The 22408-nt window shown below is 38.4% G+C and overlaps 1 protein-coding gene and 1 pseudogene across 4 annotated transcripts in view; one reads left to right on the top strand and one right to left on the bottom strand.

The window, feature by feature from the left end:
• PDE1C (phosphodiesterase 1C) overlaps positions 1–22408 on the top strand; it is a 625988-nt gene that overhangs the window by 358183 nt on the left and 245397 nt on the right. The window lies entirely within an intron of this gene.
• On the bottom strand, positions 12545–12981 carry LOC114202750 (small ribosomal subunit protein uS12 pseudogene; annotated as a pseudogene).

Below are 22408 nucleotides of genomic sequence, written 5' to 3'. Positions count from 1 at the left end.
TCTTCCTCCCTTCTCTCACCCATATTTTCTTCAAAAAGGCATATAATTTTTAGCTTATTCTGTGCTCAGTATTGATATCTCAGTAGAGATAAACCTCCTGACATCTACTGATATACATTGATCGTATATTTTAAGAACTTTTAATGTTTAAATAATGATAGATTCATAAGAGTTTACAGAGAAATGTGCAGGTAAGCCCTGTGTATCCATCATCTAGTCTCTCCTAGTGGTAACATCTTACGTGACTACAGTATGATCTCCAAACCAAGAAGTTAACATTAGTACAATCCATAGAGTTTATTCAGATTTTATCGGTTATGCATAAACTCATTTGCATGTGTGTGGAGCTCTATGCAGTTTTGTCACATGTAGCTTTGTGTCATGAGCCTCACAATCAAAAGACTCTACTATACCATTACCATGAGACACTTTCCTGTTATTCTTTTGTAGTCATACCCATCCCCTCTCCTCCATCCCTAATTCCTGGGAAACTCCTGATCTGTTCTTCATCTCTATACTTTTGTTATTTCATGGGTGTTACATAAGTAGAATCATACAGTATGTATCCTTTGAAGACTGGGTGTTTCTTCACTCAGCATAATTTCCTCAAGGTTCATCCTAGTTGTGCGTATCAGTACTTCATTCCTTTTGATTGCTGAGTAGTAGTTCATGGTATGGATATACCATAGTTTGTTTGACAATTCACTTATTGAAAGATAGTTTGGGTAGTTTTCAGTTTGGGTTGTTACAAACAAGGCTGTTATGAACATTTGTGTGCAAGTGCCTGCATGAAAAAGAGGTTAAGTTTAATGTATGTTTAAAAGTTCATTTGAGCTTAAGCATGAAAAAACCCATCATGTTGTGTGGGAAGTTTGATGGCTTAATAATCGTGGTTGAGGTTATTTTTTAGCAAATAGAATCTTTCATAAACATCATGGGTCAGAAGAGATTTCAACCATTGTAAGCCGTATGTTGAGGGTTTCACTAATCCCACTGGCTTTTATACTGATTTTGTTTTATCCATCTTACTCTAGAGTTAACATTTCTGCCAGGACTGGTTGTATGGCAGTATGTTCTATTTTTTAGTTGTTTTTTTTAAATAGATAACTCAGCCACAAAAGCCAGCAGGAAAGTTTTTTATTGACAAATTTGTTGGCCAGTCTTTAATGTGTATATGTATTAGATGGTGGGGAGTAAATAGGCAAGAGCAAGAGGAAGGAACAAAGGAACAAAGCCTTTTTTGGCTTGATTTTAAATGTTAAAAAAATATCAGAAATAAAAAGGAAGGCGAGAAAAGCAAACACACTGGATTAGTTTTGGTAATAGGAAAATAAGAATCTATTTCATATTGATTTCCCATATCCTTGGGATTAAAATAAAATGACATGCAAACACTATGAAATACATAAAATTTTGTCATTCATTTTTTTTTTGTTCAAGTAGATCCAATTTAATGGAAGAAGGCTTTCCAACAATATTCTTTACAATTGCAAATAAAGATGTAATTTGCAATTGATATCAGCAGATGGATAGTAGAAACCATATTCATATTCTTGTTTTATCTTTTAAGTGCCAGGCCTAAGCTAGTTCATTTGTTTACTTACTCATTTGTTCATTTATTCATTTACTTATTCACTTAAATGATCTCTTAAAACATTACTAATACTTCTGCTGTATGCCTGGCTCCTGAAGGGGCCGCATCCTATATTGCATGCTCCCCTTAAACCACTTTATTTCCCATAACCGCATGTCAGGACTTCTTGGAATTACATTTGCCCCTTATGATCACTTGACTGAATTCTACCTGTTCTTCAAGGCCCACTTCAAATATCTCCTCTGTTGATTTGCTCCTGATTTTTCCTAGCTAGAAATTATATAGCTTTCTTCTGATTTTCCTCAACATTTAATCTGTGGCCTTTTAATATTTTCTCCTTTTATTTATGGTTATTATGTGCTTGTCACATCTTTGCTACTCTGTTGTTAATTTCTTGAGTGCTGAATTCATCTTTGATCCTTCTTAGTATTTATTTGTTCTCTCATCCTCTCCCTTTCCTGCCTTCCTTCCTCCCTCTGGCTCTTTCTTCTACCTTTTCTTCCCTCTCTCCCACTGTTCATTTTTTCTCTCTCTCTCTCATAGGTATTCATTAAATATTTGCTGAGCACCTGCTATGTGTCAGGCACTATAATAAGGATTTTGGATAGAGAGTATAAAAATACATATTAGGCCCCTGGGGGTAGCTTGATTATATATTTAAGTTAAACATTAGGAATGAAAAAAAGATTTCTCTGATTATTAGGGAAACTAGAGACATCCTAAGAGAGAATGTATTGAATTTTCCTCTTCAGAAATTTTAAAGGAATGTAAGCTACTTTTTTTCCTGAGAGAGAAGTGTGTAATACAGTCTTCCTTAATGGCAGTAGACTGAATAGGACCCATTTCACTCCTACAACCAGGATTCTGTGAATTTAAGAAAAATTATTATGTTCCTAAGTTTTGTTGATAGACATCAAGTGGATGTCAGCTGATGATATAAACTGAAAATGTCAAATAAGACATGACTGGAATTCAAATCATGTGCGAAAATAACTTTTATTGGTGCATAAAATATTTCAGCCAAGCATTCTGGAAGCTCTGAAAATATAAAAAAGACATGTGGAAGTACAGAATAAGTATTTGGTTTGCTTATCACTTACCTGTGTGGGATCTAGTTTGTATCTTGTCTCATGGCTAAGGCGCCTGATAAACGGTAAACAGGAATTGTGTTGATACACGGTAAGATGTGTTTTCCTTATGCCATCCTCCCTCTCTCTCTCTTTTTTTTTTTAAAGTTGGTGATTTTTTTTTTTTTAAGATTTTATTTATTTATTTGAGAGAGAGAATGAGAGATAGAAAGCACGAGAGGGAAGAGGGTCTGAGGGAGAAGCAGACTCCCTGCTGAGCAGGGAGCCTGATGTGGGACTCGATCCTGGGACTCCAGGATCATGCCCTGAGCTGAAGGCAGTCGCTTAACCAACTGAGCCACCAAGGCACCCATCTCTCTCTCTTTTTTTAAGATTTTATTTATTTACTTGACATGGGAGGGGAGAGAGTGAGAAAGGGAGAGGGTGAGGCAAGCACAGGCAGGGGCATCGGCAGGCAGAGGGAGATGCGATGTGGGGCTCGATCCCAGGACCCTGGGATCATGACCTGAGCCGAAGGCAGCGGCTTAACCAACTGAGCCACCCAGGCGCCCCGCCATCCCCTAACTCTTGTCTGCCTTTCTCCCTTCCCCTCAAAAAAATTATTGTGGAAAGAATGCACTCAAAGCTGGGAACTTCTGCTGAGCATAATTTGTTTAGAGAGAAGTCAGTGCAATAGGGATTTGTAGGGCAAAGTCTACAAAGCGGTCAGAAGTTCAGTGCCTTGGATTTTTTTTTTTAAGTGAAGAATGTAAGGAGCTGGAAGAAGTCCATTTCCAAACAACAGAATCTCTAAGAAACCTTCTTTCAATGCAGTGTGAGGAAGGCTTATGGAAGTATGAATGTGGGAATATCAAGGACATGGGCCTAGAGAGTACAGAGTCAGGGTGGCCTTTAATGACGGGCTTCATTTGGGATTAAATCAAGAGTAATAGCACCCGTAAAATTGATCAGAATGCAAATTAAGGAAGAGTCTAGAAGAATGTATTGAGGAGTTGTTTCTAAAATTCTCTTACATATTGTCCTCAGATGTTAGTTTCGTGTTTTCCTCCTGTGTGTAGCTGGTTTCTAAGCAGAGCAGAGCATTTGGCAGCAGAGACTATGATTGTCCCACCCGTGTCATGGCCATAATGTCCTAACCAGACTGAGGGTATGGAAATGGCTGCAGGGCAAAACGTGGCTTTGAAGTTTATGCTATCGGTGGTCTTGATGAAAACAAACAGTATATGATCTGTACTTTGTCAGGAAGATTTTGATGTGCTCCCCAGAGCAAAATTCTAGATTTGTGTGGAATTTGTTTGATGCAGACTGAACTCTTTGGGGCCTTGTTTGAATATACTTTATCCTTGTACAGATTGCCAGGATTTGAGGCTCTCATGTGCTTTTCAGAGAATATAACTGCAATTTTACACTGAATGTCTTTACTTTGTAAAACCAAGAATCTGTGGGATTTTTCCCCCCCGTCTTGATTTTAAAGTATTTGCAAATTTCTCTGCTTCAGGTCTGTGGGATTTGGCTTAAGTGCCCAATTTTGAGCAACGGACCTATTAAAATTGTGGTATTTTGGAAGCCCTTGTATCATTTTATATGCTTACTATTTCAGAAAAACAAATTTAGAATTTATAAAATTAAATTACATTCTGTCAATAAAACTTAGGGACATGGTTTTTCTTAAATTCATCAAGAATCAGGGATCTGGGAGTGAAATGGGTCCTAATCAATCTGCTGCCATTCAAGAAGACTCCATTTACATACTCCTCTCTCAGGAAAGAAAATAATTTACCTTCCGTTATCATTTCAGATGTACTAAAGAGATTCAGACAGTGTAAGTGCGTTGGGAGATAGACAACCTGGGAGCTGTTGGTCCTGCTGGCCAGCATAGAACCGCTCCTCCCATAACCAGTGTTTGCTATTAGTATATGAGCAGATAGCCAAGTGATTATAAACTAACACTTGTATTGCACTTTTGAAAAGCACCCTGTTGAGTGGGACCTGGGATCTGGATCATGGATTAGAATTTTCTTTTTACTGCTTCCTTTTAGAAACCACAAACCTCATCAAACCCTCTCCAACTGAATATACTTCAATGATGTCCCCTCTCTTGAGATAAAAGGATTTCTTCATTTGCGCATTGAGCTACAGCCATTCTGAAGTACTTGCAATCTGCAAATGTTCCTGGGCCTGTTTCATTTCTGTGTTTTTGATTTCTCCTCTTCCTTTAAAACTCACATGCTGGAAGCACTATCCGCTAGGGCCTGCCCATATTTCCTGAGTAGAAGTGGTCTCTCCCTGAGGGCGTGGCCTTACTGGAGCCACTTGCTGCGGTGTCCTGAGGTCACCTGTGTTCTTTTTGTCCCCTGCCCCACTAGACTTTGTCAGGGCAGGGGATTTGTTGGTGTCTTTATACTGCAGCACCCAGGATAGTGCTTGGCACATAGCCTTCCCTTGACATTCTTGGGATAAAAGCTCACTGAAGGTGCACAAAGGGGCTGGGATGTCTGGGGGCTAAGGAAAGAAGACCAGGTTCTTCAGTGGTCAGACCCTAAGTGCCTGTACTGACCAAGCTGACTCCTGAGGGCAGAAGAGAGGCCCTTGGATGCTGAAGGAGCATGGACTGGGGCTCCCATGGCCCTGGAGTCAGTGGTCCCTGGGGTCTTCCCCAGGCCCTCTTCATTCTCTTTCCTGACAACTCAGCTTCTCCCAGAACTCATCTAGTCTCTTCAGAATCATGATTCCCAAATCCATATCCCTCCGCCAGTTCTCTTCCCTGAACTTTAGACCTATATATGCAACCTTTGTCTTCACTTAGAAGTCTCATTGTCACCTTAATTTAGGAAGTCCAAATGGAATATGTTTAATATCTTCCATTCCAAATTTGCTGCTTTTGCATGCTTTCTATTTTGATAAATGGTGTCATCATCCATCCAGTTGCCAAAGCCACAGCCTGGGGTTGTCCTTCCTTCCTCTGATTTCTCTGTCCCATATACAGCATTGTGTCCCATCAATTTGTGAAATACCTCTTGGATCCAGCTGCCTTTCTCTGCCCACACCATCAGTAGCACAGTCTGGGCTGCCGTTTCTTACCCGGTGGCCTCCAAATTCAGATATTTGCTTCTTATCATATTTCCTCTGGATCATGTGTAGCTATCCCGAAGCCAGAGTAATCTTGCTAAAACAGCAACCACCAGTGTTATCATGTAAGTTTTCTGTTTAATGGTTCTGCATTATTTTCAAATTAATATCTGAACTCCCTAACATGGTACACCTGGCCTTCCATGAAGAACCCTACTCTTCTTTTACCACCGTAGTGCACACTGTCTTCTCGACCATATTGCATGTACTTTACTTCCCCAGACAATGTGTGAGCCTCCAGACCTTGCACCTGTTCCTTCTGCCCAAATCAGTTCCTTCTTTCTCCAGCACTTTTGCTTGCTACCTCTGATTCACCCTCCAGTTCTCCATGTTTACATCACGGCTTCCATGATGCTTCCTTTTGCCAGCCTGCCATGTGCTGCCAAGTACCTTATACTTTGCCTGTCTTGCATTAATGTGACTTGTGGTGCCCCTCCACTCAATTGTAAACTTGGTTAGGGTTTGATCACCTTTGTGTCCCATTCCCTAGTGGTATGCCTGGCTTAGCACAGGTGCTCAATAAAGATTTAAGGGGTGAGTCATGGGGGTGGAGTCAGCTGTGGGTGAATATGAAAAGGAAGTTTCTGGAGCCTTAACGGTTTGGTAGGAGATCTTTTTAAACTATGTTTTTTTTGCTTCTCTTATAAACTGCTTGCTCTTCCAAGGACATTCTTAGGAAGTGAAGCGCAGAGTTATCAGGGAATTAGAAAAAAAAATTTAAATATCTTCATTGAGATGTAGTTCAATACCAAAATATTCGCCCATTTAAGGTGTACAGTCAATATATTTCATATATTCGGAATTGTGTGACCATGACCAAAATTTAAGTTTAGAGCATTTTTATCAGTTGAAAGGGAAACCCAATGCCCATTTGTATTCATTCCTTATTCTTACCTCCCATTCTCCCTCAGCTCTAGGCAATCACTAATCTACTTTCTGCCTCTATATATTTGCCTATTCCAGACATTTCATATAAATAGGATAATACAATATGTGGTCTTTTGTGTTTCGCTTCTTTCACTTAGCATGATGTTTTTGAGATTCATCCATGTTGTAGCATGTATTAATATTTTACCCCATTTTATTGCCAAATAATACTTCATTTCATGAATATACTAGACTCTGTTCATCGGTTTATTGACCTTTGGGTTGTTTCCACATTTTGGCTGTTATGATTTATGCTGCTCTGAACATCCCTATGGAAGTTTTTGTGTGGACATATTTTTAGTATTTTCATTTCTGTTGATTGTATACCTTGGTGTGGAATTGCTAAGTAATGTGGTAACTCTGTGCTTAACATTTTGAGGATTGCTTAATAGTTTTCCAAAGCAGCTGTACCATATTAAATTTTCACCAGCAGTGAACGAGGGTTTCAATTTCTCTACATCGTCAGCAGCATTTGTTATTATCTGTCTTTTGGATTGTTGCCATCCTAGTGGATGTGAAGTAGTAGTAGCTCATTGTGGTTTTGATTTGCATTTCTTAATGGATAAAGATACTGAGCATCTTTTCAAGTTCCTTTTGGCCATTTGTATATTTTCTTTGGAGATATGTCTATTCAGATCTTTTGGCCTTTTTTAATTGGGTTATTTGTCTTTTTTGATTTTTAAGTTTTAAGGGTTCTTGGTGCGTTCTAAATACTAGTCTCTTATCAAATATATGACTTGGAAATATTTTTTCCCATTGTGGATGTTGTCCTTTGCTTTTTTGGTGGTGTTCTCTGAAGCACAAAGGCTTTTGATTTTGATGTAGTCCTATTTATCAGTTTTTTCTTTTGTCACTTATATTTTTGGTGTCATATTTAAGAAAATATTGTCTAATCCAACTTTACAAGATTTACTCTACATTTTTTTCTAAACGTTTTATAGTTTTAGCCCTTACAATTAGGTCTGTGATCCCTTTTGAGTTAATTTTTGTGTATGATGTAAGGTAGCACTCCTCCTTCATTCTTCTATGTGCAGATATCCAGTTGTCTCAGAATCATTTGTTGAGAAGACTTATCTTCTCATTGAATTTTCTTGACACCCTTTTCACTGTCAAGGTATTTTTGTCTTAATATTTTCAGCATTATTATTTTTATTTACCATATAAGAACACAGGTAAAAAATGATAATAATAATAATAACAGTAATTAGCATTACTGAGTCTTTACTAGGTGTCATGAACTATTTTAGGAGAGCTACCATTTAGTACTAACAGTAACTCTGTGAGATAGGCACTTATTATCTCCATTTTACAGAAAGGAAGTGGAAGCATGGAAAGGTTAAATAATTTGAAAAAGGACACACAGTTGGTAAGTGTTGGAGCCATGATTTGAACTCAGTCAAGCTGACTCTACAGCCTATGTTCTTAACCATTATGCTATGTCTGTGTCTTGTTCACAGGAAACATAAAAATTTAAAACATTCAAAATTCTACTTCCCAGAGAACTACTGTCAGCATTTTCATATACATAGTCTTCCAAATTTTGTTCACTGCAAAAGAATGTTACAACAATGGGATTAGACTACACACACATTCTTGAAATGGTTTTATTACTTTTTATTGATATATATATATTTTTAAAGATTTTATTTATTTATTTGTCAGAGAGAGAGACATTGAGAGAGAGCGAGCCAGCATAAGCAGGGGGAGTGGCAGGCAGAGGGAGAAGCAGGCTCCCTGCTGTCAGGGAGCCCAATGCGGGACTCTATCCCGCTTAACTGACTGAGCCACCCAGGTGTCTGCACTTTGTTGATATATTAATGACTTTCCTTGTCCATGAATCTGCTTCTAAAGCATCATTCTTAATGTCTGCATAGTATTCTTCCATATGTTTTTACCGTTATTGATTTAACCAATCCACTATTGTTGGACATTTGTTGTTTTTTTTAAAGATTTTATTTATTTGATATTTAAGTTGTTTTAATTTTTCATTTTATAGGCACTGTTCTGATGCATGGATTCTTTTATGTACTCTTCCAGTTTTTTCCCTAGGATTAGGAAAAATCCCTTTAGTGGGAATTTAAGGAGTATGAAAAATCTATAAAGCTTTTAATACATATTGAAAAATTATTCTCTAGGAAATTCCTATATGCTTACCATTGGTATTTTATATTTTATATCTGATAGGTGACTCTGATCCTATATTGCTTTAGTGTGCATCTTTTTGATTACCAGATTGAACATGTATCAACAATGATTATAATTTTTCTTTTGTAAATTAGTTATTTGTATTTTGTCCATATTTCCATCTAGGAACTGTTTATAAGCAAAAAAGTGTGAATCCTATGTCTTTTATTTTTGCTTTCCCTCTAGTTTATCATTGCTTTTAAAATTTTTTCTTATGATTTCTTTTGATGTGTAGAAAATTTTTCAGTAGGAAAATCTATTAGCAAAACCTAATATCAACCTTTTCCTTTATGGCATCTTTGCTTTTTAAAAATAATCCAGGGTCCTGGGATCGAGCCCCGCATCGGGCTCTCTGCTCCACGGGAAGCCTGCTTATCCCTCTCCCAATCCCCCTGCTTGTGCTCCCTCTCTCACTTGTCTCTCTGTCAAATAAATAAAAATGAAAAAATCTTAAAAAAAATAAGAGGTCAAAATATTGTTGCCAGTACCTGACTTCCATGTACTGAGGGAGGACATCAGAATAAAAAATAATTTTCCTTTATATTTCCCTGGCTTGTTTTATCTTAAACATTGGTTATCTGTATTCCTTTAGCTTACAGAGAAATAAAGCATCAGTTTAACCATTTGGCATTAAAAATGTTAGTGGTGAGACAGGCTGGGATGGAGAAGTGGGTCACCTCTAAATTGTATGGTTTTCAGCAATATTTTCCTCTACATAGTTTGTAGACATTTAAATTTGCTCCTAGCATTTAGATGCGATATCTTAAAACTCAAACAACTGGTTTGTATGAGATAGTGTGGACTTTTACAGAAACGTTGGTTAGAAAAATCACAGACTCTCCAATCATGAACTTCATTCAAGTGCCATCTCAACACAACATGGAGATTTGGGATTTTCTGCCTGAGTGAGCTGGTTATTCCTCAAGCAGTGGAACAATTTCCGGCCTCCTAATCTGGTTTGTTGAGATGGTATGGCCACCAGACTGCTTTCACACAGTTCGTTTAGAAAATGGATTTCCCCCCTATTTTTAATCCATTTTTTCCATACATTTCTAATTTTGATTCCAGCTCCATGTCTGATTTATTCTTTTTTAGAGGACTAGAAATGTACCTGCCTTAATTAAAAGCTAATACTAAGTACTTTCTTTTGCAAGACACTGTGCTGAACACTTCATAAGCTTTATCTCATTTAATCCTCACAATAAAATATACTAGTTTTGTGCATGTTTTGTATAAGAGGAAACTGAGACGAAGTGAGATTAAGTAAACTGCCCTAGATCAAAGAGCTAGGAAATTGCTCTACAGATTCAAACCCAGGTCTCAGGCTGTATGTAGGGCTTTGCTATAACACATTGCTCAGGAGAGAAAAGGAGGTAAAGAACTTTATTGACTTTAAGCCTAGATGAAACCTTACCCATGTAGAGATAAACCCCAGTGCCTGTACATACTGGAAACCATTATTATTATAAGTGTTACTACATTTGTAAACTCGTACAAACTAGAGGGTCACCATTTATACTGTCAGTTAAATATTTGATTCCTCATTTTGGTCATTTGCTCAGTAATACCTGCTTTACCTCTGCAAGTTCTAAATATACACACCTTGAAAGCTAGGGTTTTAGCAGCACACTTGTAATTGAGATTTCTTTGCAGCACTGCATACCCTGTCTCTTTTTGTGAACTGGGAAAATACGTGCTAGGAATAAAAGAGTACTTTCTAATCTTGGGAGTTTAAAAAAAAAACTTTGATATATTTCTTAAAGATATAGTAAAATGAAAATTCTTGAAGGTTTTTGCTCCTAAATAAACCAGATCTGTAGGCATTATAACGATGTCACTTTTTCACAAACCATTGCTGTGAAGGTGTGATCTTTTGAGTCAGATTATATCAGAAGTTTTTTGTGTCACTGACTATATAGGTTTTAAATGTTTTTAAATTGTCTATTGCAGACTTGACATTTAATGCCTTTTGCATGTGAATTTTCCTCATTTTGTTTTCCAGAATCTCAGCAAAGTCCTTGTGTATCTTGCCTTTCTACTAATTTTTGCAATGTTTAAGGGCATCTTTTCAGACTGGGTCTTCCACTCACATATTATAAGGATGCTACCCAGGCCTGTCTCTTTTCCTTGCACAATCCCATAGGCCCACCCATGTGTTCTGGGTGAGGGGACAGTAATTATTCATGCTTTCTTTCTTGAGGGTCTAAATTGCACATATGTAAAAAGACCTTTAAGTTGAAAATTTTGAGGGGTGTGTGTGTGTAAAACTTGAAATGTAGTTTTGCTAACTGCAGTTGAGGAAGGATTATATAAGTATAAGAAAACATTATTTTGCTGAGGCTGTATAACTAAACCCATTGTGTTAATAGCAGGGTAGGTCACAACTCATATTTGAAAATGTGATTTTAAAGGATCAGAAAACACATTTTGACTTTCTGCCAATGCCCTTTTTGATTTAGCAAAACTCATTTACATGAGCACTATCTGAAATACTGAATAAGAAAGTGGAGAACACTCAGCTTTCTAGGTTCTGAAAATATGGATTGTATGTCTTGTCTTTCAAGGCAGCTTTTATAGAAAGTTAAAAAGTAAGAAAGAGTAACTTCATTATTGTGATTATTAATAATAAATATAATTAATTATTTCTTATTTTCAGACACTGAGTTAGTTATCAGTTGATATCCACAACAGCCCTGGGAAATAAGTGTTATGAATTACCATTTTGCAGTCAGATAATGTGAGCTTCAGAGATAAACTTGCTTAAGATCACAAAGCTAGAAAGAGATAGAGCCAGGACTTGAAACAGAGGCCATCTGAATGAGTATTTTAACATCAGCTTTATTGAGTATAGTTCACACACAATCAATTGTACTTATTTAAAGTGTACAATATAAGTTTTAACACATGCATACACCCATGAACCCATTTCCATATTCAAGATAAAGAAATATCCATCACCTCCAAAGCTTTGCTCATGACCCTTTTAATGCCTCCCTCTAGCTCTGCCTTGCCCTCTCTCTCTAAATGTACATTTCCAGTTACCTGCTTTCTAGCACTGTAGATTATTCTGCATTTCCTAGAATTTTACATATATGGATTCATACAGTTTGTATTCTTTTTAGACTGGCTTCTTTCACTTAGTATCACTGTTCTCAGAGTCATCCATGTAGCATGTATCAGTGCTTCATTCTTTATATTGTGGAATATTATTCCACTCTATGGATTAAATGCCACAGTATTTTTATTCATTCACTCTCGATGGGCATTTGAATTGTTTTCATTTGGGGCTATTACAAATAAAGTTGCTAAGAATATTATAGGCAAGTTTTTGTGTGGACATAGACTTTCACTTTTGTAGTTTTCGTTTGGGGCTATTACAAATAAAGTTTTTGTGTGGACATAGACTTTCACTTTCATAGAATAAATACCTAGAAGTGGAATGGTTAGATCATATAGTAGATACGTGTTTAAAATTTTAAGAAACCACCAAACGGTTTTCCAAATGTGTGCCATTTTATATTCCTACCAGCAGAGTACGAGAGTTCCAGTTACTGCATAGCCATGAGGCACTCAGTCTTTTTTTTTTTTTTTTTTGGCTTAAAAAAATTTATTGTTGTCATGTTTTCACCATCAAAACTTAGGATCTTGGTCTTTCCTCTTGCTTGTATAAGGCCAAAAGAGAGACATTGGCTACTTTGACAACCTTAAAGTGAACTCCAGGAATGTCACCGACAGCATGACCTTTGCGACCAAATCCAGCAACCAGAACCTCATCATTTTCCTCAATAAAATTCAAACAACCATCATTGGGTACAAATTTTTTTTGCCATTCTTGATCAGTTGGACCCTGACACACTTCCTGATGGCAGAATTTGGCTGCTTGGCTTCAACTCCTACTTTTTCCAGCACAATTCCTTTTGCATGGGAAGCGCCTCCAAAAGGGTTGGCCTTCAGGGCTGTGCCCAAATGGGCTTTCTTGTACAGTTTATCGTGCCACTTCTGATCTCATCGGTTGCTGCGGAGCTTCTTGGCAGTACGGAGACCGCGACACTTACCCATCCTGCCGGTGCCACGGGCCTAAGCAAAAGCGAGGTACTCAGTCTTTTTAATTGTAGCTGTTCCAATAGATGAGCAGTGGTATCTCATTGTGGTTTTAGTTTATATTTCTGTATCATCTAATTATGTTGAACATTTTTTTTCATGTACATATTTGCTACCTGTATGTATTCTTTGATAAAATATCTGTTCAAATCTGTTTCTCATTTTAAAGTTGTTAATTTATTATTGCATCTTGATGGTCTTTGTATAATTTAGACACAAATTCTGTATCAGACATGTGATTTGAAAATATTTTCTTGCACTCTGTGGCTTGCTCTTCATTTTCTTAACTGTCTTTTGAAGAAATAGATGGTCTTAATTTTGATGGAGTGTAGTTTATCAGTTTGTTGTTTTAATGGATTGTGATTTTGATGTCTCTTGTAGGTTGAATTATTTTTCCCCAAAAAAGATACTTCAGAGTCCTAACCCTTTGTGCCTCAGAATTTCACCTTATTTGTGCCTATTTGTACCTATAGGGTCTTAACAGAGGTAATCAAATTAAGATGAAGTCATTAAGGTGGGCCCTAATCCAGTATGACTGGTATCTTTATAAAATGGGGACGTTTGGATACAAAGACAAACATACACGTAGGGAAGATGATTTATAGAGACACAGGGTAAACATGGCCATCTGCAGGTCAGAGAAAGAGGCTTGGAACAGATCTTTGTCTCTTAGCCCTCAGAAAGATACCCAACCTGCTAACACCTTGGTCTGGAACTTCCTAGCCTCCAAAACTGTGAGACAATGAATTTCTGTTAAGCCACCCAATTCATGGCACTTGCTTATGCCATAGCAAACTAATACAGTGTCACAAGGATTTTCTTTTATATTTCCTTTTAGAGGCTTTAGGATTTGTGTTTAGGTCCGTGGTCCATTGTGAGTTGATTTTTATACGTGGTGGTAAGGATGGATTGAAGCTTAGATTTTTGTGTATGAATGTCCAGTAGTTCCAGCCCCATTTGTTGAAAAGAGTAGCCTTTTCTCCACTGCATTGCAATTTCATCTTTGAGAATCAGTTTTCTATATATCTGTATGTCTGTTTTAAGACTCTTATTCTGTTCTGTTGCTCTATTTGTCTATCTTGATGCTAATGCCAAACTGTCTTTGTAATAAACTGTGAAACCAGGTTGCATTTCCAAAGTTTTGAAAATCTTTGCTCTTTTCCAAAGTTGCTTTGCTATTTTAGGACTTTTCCATTTCCATATGAATTTTAGGGTCAATTTGTCAATTTCTAAAAAAAAAATTTCCCTCTCTAATTTTGATTTGGATTGTGTTGAACCTATAGATAAATTTGGGGAAGATTTGACATCTTAACAATATTGAATTTTCTGACCCATAAACAGTATATCTCACCATCATTTTGGTTTCCTTTAATTTCTTTCAACAACATTTTGTAGTTTTTAGCATTCAGGTCTTAACAATCTCTTACCAGATTTATTATTATTTCATATTTTTGTATTATTATAAATGGGATCATGCTTATTTTAATTTTTTATTTTTTCCCTAAGTGTACAAACTCTTATGTCTTGATGTAAGAAGTTACTTCAATGATGGTTTATATACAGTGTAGTTTCAGTGAATGAAGCATTAGGCTAAACTCTTCTATCTTAATGAAAGAAGATGGTACTTGAAGTTCTTTTATATTAAGTGGCATTCTTTTTAAGTTTCAACTTCTTATTGTTCATTTATCACATATAGAAGTACAATCAGTTGTTGTATAATGATCTTGTATCCTGTAAACCTGCTGGACTGATTAGTTCTAGTAGCTTTTAGATAGAGTCCCTCAGGTTTTCAACATAAAAGATCATGTTGTCTATAAAGGTAGTTTTACTTCTTCCCTATAGCCTATATGTCTTTTACTTTTTCCCTCCTGCTTTAATGTACTGGATACAATCTCCAGAATAATGTTGAATAGAAAGTAGTGAGAGGGGACATCCTTGACTTGTTCCTGATCTTAGGAGGAAAGCATTCTGTCTTTTACCATGAAGTATGATGTTAGTCAGGAAGTGGCAAATTTTTTTCTGTAAAGAGCAAAATAGTAAATTTTTGGCTTTGAGGGCCATATGGTTGCTGCTGTAACTGCTTGACGGTGCTGTTGCAGTAAAAAGCAGTCATATCTTCCTCACACATAGGCACTGACATTACTTAGCTAGATACGCAGGTGGGATTCTCTGTAGATCTCTGATGTTTTCTCTTTCTGCAGTTCTTCTTTCTCAGGTAGCCTGTCCTGCACATTCTAGCTGCCTTGGTCTCTTTGGAATTTCAGCGCTGTCTCCTAACTTGGGGAGTGCACCAGGCTCCACCTGGGTTCCCCGCCCCTGCACTGAGCCCTGGAAACTTTCTCAAGGCAGTGAGCTCTGGCAATCAGAGAGCTCCCCTTGTTTGTTTCCCATGTCTCATATACCACCCTTCGTTGCCTGTTCTTTGTTGCCTTGATGTCCAGTGTCTTGAAAACCACTGAATTATAGATTTTGCCCATTTTTAGGTTGTTTCTCGCAGGAGGGTAAATCTGATCACTGATATTCCAGACCCGAAGTAGGTAATCATTATTTATATTACTAGCTATTTTGATTATTTATCTTAGGATAAACCTTAATGACATATGAAAAATAATAATTACAGTCATTTTACGGTTCCTTTCAGTGGCCTCTTTTCCCCATATTTCTGATCCCAGCCAAGAGAATTAGTAATACAACTGATCTGATTTACAATATTCTACAAGCCAGTGGGCTGACGCTTATGTTAGAAACAAAGTACAATTAGGAGGCCAGTGTGGTAGGTGTGCTGAAGTGGCTCTTTGGGGGAAAGAGTTAATGGGGCATATGTGAGGGTAAAGTTTGTTTCTGAGGACGCAAGGCCTGTGTATAGACAGAAGTATTGAACAGACAACAGCATGCAATTAACTCTGACACAGGTAAGTTCTATCTCTGGATCCTAATAGAGTTAATTAGACAAACTTAATGGAAAATAGGGTTGCTTATGGGATTCCAAATTCTGGACTCACTATTTTAGTCATGATGCATGTACTTGAATATTATAAAAATAAGGTAAACCTTGGAAAACATGAGGCTTTGATCACACCAAGGATTATCATAGAAGGTGAGTGGGGAGGAGAGAAAGGGAGACCACCACCACTGAATGTGCCAGACACTAGACATGTTCCTATTCTTGTCCTGCCATATGGCCGTGAAGCAGGAGGTGGCAGAGCTGGGATTGACGCCTGCCCAGGCTGACTCCATAGATAGAGCACTTTGTATCATGGTGGCCCTTTGTTTCTGACTGCATTGTTTGACCCCAAGGGCCACCACGTCTTCCTGTTTCTCATGTCTGTTGGCCATATGTGCACTTTATTGCCAGTGCCAACCATGTTTCTCTTTCATACCCAACTTGCTTGTTTATGGAATTGTATCATGTTTTTGTTTCCTGCGTCTATGAGCAGAAAGAGAACATTCCAATATTGAGCTCTTATCATCCTATGGGAAATGGCCTCAATCTGTCTTGTACTGCTCGCACCAACTGTAAGGTGTTGGACCTAGCAGGGAAGCCCTCCTTGAACACCAGGCTTCTGATCCAAGACACCCATCCATGGGTTGTGTCTGAAGGATCTGGGACCCAGGCCATGGTTTATGTCCCCTGTAAACATCCACTACTATAGAAACATTTCTTTTACTCTTGTATCCCCTACCCCTTGAATTGTATAGCATGGGAGAGCATTTTGTATTTAGGTGTGAATAAAACAATTTTTCTAAATTAATCAATGTAGAAAATGTTAATTCTTCTGAGAGCATTGCACCCAAAAAGTGAAACTGCTTCACCAATTTAATGTACCAGAAGAATAAGAGAGAGTCATTTTCAGGCAAAGAAGTAGGAATCAATTACTTGTAAAATTTTTTAAATTCTTTTTTTTAGGTGATTTTATTTCTAGATTAAGTAAATCCCCCTGTGCCTTTTCTTACCTGATTTGCTTCAGTTAGAACCAGTGGAACCAAAAAAAGGGGACAGTAGACCTATCATTGATCTGCAGAAAAAACATGCCACTAAAGAAAGCCAGTAATGACATTTTAAAGAAGTGACTTTTGAAAAAAAAGTTATCCTGAAAAATCTGATTTAAGTCTGGCTTGACTATTTCAGTGTATCTGTGGGTACCAACTAAATTTGTGCAAAATGTCTTTAAAATGACTGCATTCAAAGATGAGAAATCAGCAGTTGACTAGAAGCAATCCCATAAATTCTGGCTCTGTGCTTGGTCGCAAATGTGAAGTGTCAGTTCTGAGCTATACCTTTCAAAGACACCAGCCAGTATGGTGTAGCTTCTTGCTAGTGTGATTGGAGCAACTCCTTCTTTTATACTTTTATGAACAGGCCAATGAGGGGGAGAGGGAGCTCATTAATTGTGAGGTTTGGGTGATGTCCCAGAATCTCAGCTTCCTTGTGCAGTTGTGAAGATGTAACAAAATGGTGTGAGTAAGGGTTAGTGGGCACTTGATAAAAAAGAGCCATGTATGGGGCAATGATGAGAGTTTATAAACTCAGGGTTTGGATGAATCTAGTCTGGTTCTTTGCACCCAAAGTTCAAGTTTCAAAAATGCTCTATATCCTAGAAAGCTCTATGGATTAGTAAAACATTAGTAACAGTGATAGATTGTAGGATATGCACTTTGAGGCCAGGGAAGCAATGTTTTATACATTTTCATCCTCTATAGAAGCTGGAACCAATACGAAAACATAGTGTGTGCCAACTAAAGAATTATTGATTATTGGAAATCAGAAGAGACCTCATTTTTCTCTTATATCAATCTAGAATTCCTTACAAATGGCTCTTTGAATATATTGGGAAGTGTGTTTGGTTCTCAGTAATTTGGTATTAAGGAGAATTTACCTGTGGTATGTGTTTGGACTTTTTCTGTGGCATGTGATAGAAAACCCATTTTATAATGGTATAAGAAAAAAGAGATAATTTATTAACCAATGAATTTGAGAATCAGAGAGTATCTTGGCTTTAGGTGTGGCTTGATCCAGGTGTTGAGATGGAGACATCTAGGCCCCGTGTCTCACTCTGTTTTCCCACACTCCTGCTCCACAAAGGCTCTGTTCTCTGCCAGGCTTAGTTGTTGCAGCTAGACCTCATGTACCTCCAGGTTCAGTCCAGCAGACTGAAACATTATCTCTACTAACTCTTGCCCACATCCCAGGGCTTACTTGGACTGGAGAAGCTTGGGCCACATGTCCATTCTATAGCAGGTCCTGTGGAGGAGTGGGTCAGTGTGCACACTGGCCGGGTCTGAGTAAGACATTCCTTCCTGGAGCTGGCAGTCTGGTTCTCTCAAAGCAGGAGACCTGAAAGTGGGGATGAGATGAGTTTACTACTGCCAGAAGAAAGGGGGGGGCAGACATCAGGTGACCAGTTTACAGTAAGTATTCACTCCATCTGTGGACCTTTTGGTTGCCTTCTCCAGGCATTTTCAACTCACTCCTCTGCCAGTAAAGTTTAGAGAAGGGATATTATCCTTAATGAGGTAATGACAATTCAAAATAAACTGTTTTGTTATATGAGTCCTATTTGTTTTCAGGTGTCTTGGGTGCCATTTAAACAACAGAGGCTTCCCCCAAGTGTCTAGACTACACTCAAGGGTCTGACAGGATCTCTCTAGGGATCTAGGGATTTGCATGGAGTTGAGTTCAACTTTTCATGATCCATCTTAGCTGTGACTTTCTGGAAAACTGAGCATGTGGTTCTTCCACAGAGCTCTGCAGAGATATGAACAGAACGGCAAGATTAAATTCTGTGCAAAGGGCAATCTTTGCATGAAGCCCCTTCTCATCATCCATATTTCACCTCATAGGAAAGGCCTTCCTGATTCTTCTTATGAAGAATTCTTCTTATCATTACCTGAAATAAGCTTTTGTTCAATTTTTTTTGTCAGTCTTTTCTCTCTAACATTAAACTCCATAAGAACAAAAAATGTTTTCTTTCTTTTTTTTTCTTTTTGGATAGCACAGTACCTGGAACAGTGTGGCACAAAGTAGGCACTCAACAGACAGTAGAGAATAAATGAACAGCTCTAAGAACCAGTCTTCTGCCTCCCTAGGAACAAACTGTCCTTTGTAAACATGACGTTGGCTCGAGTAACTACAGTGGTGGTTGAGTCCAGCCACAGCTGTGTTGTAATGGCTGGGCCATGTAGTGTAACGAAGTTACTAAGCTCCCAAAGTTTGTGCTTTATCCCAAAGACATATTACTGGCTTTAGGCAAGGAGTGAATCTGGCTTCTGTGATAGATGGGGCTTACAGTTAAAGACAATAAGCATTGTAGTATGGTGTGTTTTATCTTGAACCACACAATTATATCTGAGGACAAACGTGATTGCACTATATAGAAATGGAATAAGGTTTGCTATTGGTGCATTCTTGGAGCTCACAATCTCACAACCTGCTTGACAGAGATATCAACTTGCAGAATTTTGCCGTAGTGCCTGGAAAAGAGTTAGAGTTTCCTTTGCGAGTACCTCTATGTGTGCCTCCCCGCTCCCACCAAGCTGTAAGAAAGAGAACTGATTTGAGGTATTGCCCTTGTTAAAGGGGATCTTCCTGTCCCCATTGCAGAGACAACCTGTTGATTGGATCTCTGTGTAGATCTGTGGCAGCCTGGGCTCTTTGATGAATTGTATTCATTTGGTCAAATGTGTTGGCTTAAACTTTGCAGAAATGAAGTTGAATGAGCATCAAAAGAAGCTAGAGGGCTGATGGTTTAGCACATGAGTGGGCCTCAGAGAACAAGTTAGCTTTATTTATAGATATTGCTTTTATGGTGAACTATCTAAAAAGACATCCACAAAATGAAAAGAAACCAAATCTCAATTTTTAAAATATTGCTTGGGGTTATCACTCTGTGAGTCTAAATGATTCAGAATTTCTCATTCCACTTTGACATTTTTAACAAACATGTATGAGGACCTTCCAAGTATTAAGCATTGAGGATATAAAATTGGATAAGATACAAACTGTGTTGACTTCAGGAAGAATTCAGTCTAGAAAGGAGGCAGATCTGCACACAACTCATTTTAGTGTCTGTGCTAAGTGGTATGATATAGTCTGTTCAAAATACCATAGGATGTGACAAGTAATTCTTGGGGTGGAATGTGTGTGCATATGTGCGCGTGCGTGTGTGTGTGTGTGTGTGTGTGTGGTGTTTATGGTCTTGCTATGACTTTTTATCTCTAATAATAGAAACAGTAAACACAACCAATGTTCATTGAGTACTTTTTAAGTCAGGCAGCTTTCTAATTACTTATTACCTTTTATCTCATGTAATCCTTGTAGTAGACCCTATGTGGTAGGTACCTGGATCATTCTCATTTTGCAAATGAAGAAACTGAAGCTCATAGAGGATCAACTTGTCCCAGGTCATGTGGCAGAACCAGTATTTACCTAGGTGACTGTTGTCAGCGGCGGCTGTGCGGAACCGCGGTCCTCATGTTTCCGTGCTGGTTGGCAGGATGCTCCCGGAAGCGCTCTCTGTGGTTCATATGGGGTTGTTTTCTTCCCCTGCAGGTTACTCTGTACTTGTATGGAATCCATGCACATGTGTGTGCCCCTAAGGTGACTTTACTGGTGTGAGGATTGATTTTAGGTGTTAACTTCACTGGCCCTGGGGTTCCAGATTAAACATGTTTCTGGGTGTGTCTGTGAGGCCATTTCTGCATGAGATGAGCGTTGAATTGGTGGACTCAGTCAAGTAGATTGCACTCCCCAAGTGGGTGGTCATCCAACTGGTTGAGGGCCTGAATTGAACAAAGGGCGGAGGGAGGAGGAATTTGCCTCTCTTTTTCCTGCCTCACTGCTTGCGCTGGAACATCTCATCTCATTTTCTCCTCCTTCTGGACTGGGATTTATGCCATCAGTTTCCCTGGTTCTCAGGCTTTCAGACTGGAACTAAATGACACTGATGGCTTTCTTGGGTCTCCAGGCCTCCAGCAGATCCTCCATGATTGCCTGAGCCAATTCCTTGTAATAAATCTCCTTTTATATATGTGTATGTGTATATATACTATATATGTATATCTCCCATTGGTTCTGTGTCTCTGGAGAACCCTGGCTAATATAACAGGTAGCAGGGGGAAATCTTACTATATATGTGCATAATGAAATGATGTTTGTTGGTCTGATTTAGAGAGCTCACTTAGTAGTCCCCACTCTGGTTCTCACTGGGTTTTCAGCATCAGTCTCAATGCTGGCACTGAGCTCGATCTACTGTGTTTTAATGTGCTCGCCACAGCTGGTGGAAGGTTCTGCCTGGGAGCCTTGGGGACCTGGATTTTGTTTGAGCTCCTCCCCCAACTTTTTGACTTTTGGCTTCTCAACATGACCTCCCTGGACCTCAGTTTCCACATCTGCAACATGGAAATGGGATATGTTTGCTCCTTCACCCAGGGGGTTGTTGGGCAGGGCAGTTCTTCCTGTGTGTATTGGTTCAGTCAGTTAGTCTGTGATGATGATCTCTGCAGGAGGGGCTGTAAGCCAAGGCCAGTCCAGACAGGAGCTATTCTCATGGAGCTCACAGCCCCCCTGGGGAGATCTGATGCACATGAATAAGCTTGAGCACAGTTACTACTACATACATAGTTATTATACAAATAATCATACAATAATTATTAGTTACTAATTATACAACAGGTTTTTAAAAAAGATTTTATTTATTTATTGAGAGAGAGAGAGAGAGAGAGAGCAGGAGGAAGGGCAGAGGGAGAGAGAGAATCTCAAGCAGACTACTCCACACTAAGTGTAGAGCCCCACATGGGGCTCAGTCTCACGACCCTGAGATCATAACCTGAGCTGAAGCCAAGAGTTGGACGCTTAAACGACTGAGGCATCCAGGCGCCCCTACAAGTTTTATTATACATATAGTGATAGTAGTGGTGATAGGCAGCTGTTACTTACCAATAACTTTCCATGTACCAGGAAAACATACTTTTATTTAGACATTAGAATGAACTTCTGAGGGGCGCCTGGGTGGCTCAGTCGTTAAGCGTCTGCCTTCGGCTCAGGTCATGATCCTAGCATCCTGGGATCGAGCCCCACATCAGGCTCCTTGCTTGGCGTGGAGCCTGCTTCTCCCTTGCCTTATACTGCTCCTCCTACTTGTGCTGTCAGGCTCTCTCTGTCAAATAAATAAATAAAATCTTTTAAAAAAATAAAAATAAAATTAAAAAAACATTTAAAGTAGTACATATGCATGGTATAAAATTAAGACATACAAAACTACATTAAATGAAAAATTAGTCTCCTTTTCACTGTAGATCTCTTAGTCCTACTCTCCATAGAAAACTCACTATAAACATTTTTTTGTGTCCTTCAAGAATTCTTATTCACATATGGGCAATATACTTA

Source organism: Eumetopias jubatus, unplaced genomic scaffold, assembly GCF_037043125.1.
Source record: "Eumetopias jubatus isolate StellerSeaLion01/CBP00866 unplaced genomic scaffold, mEumJub1_p1.0 scaffold_14, whole genome shotgun sequence".
NCBI lineage: Eukaryota > Metazoa > Chordata > Mammalia > Carnivora > Otariidae > Eumetopias > Eumetopias jubatus.
This window is presented reverse-complemented; position numbering and strand designations above follow the sequence as displayed.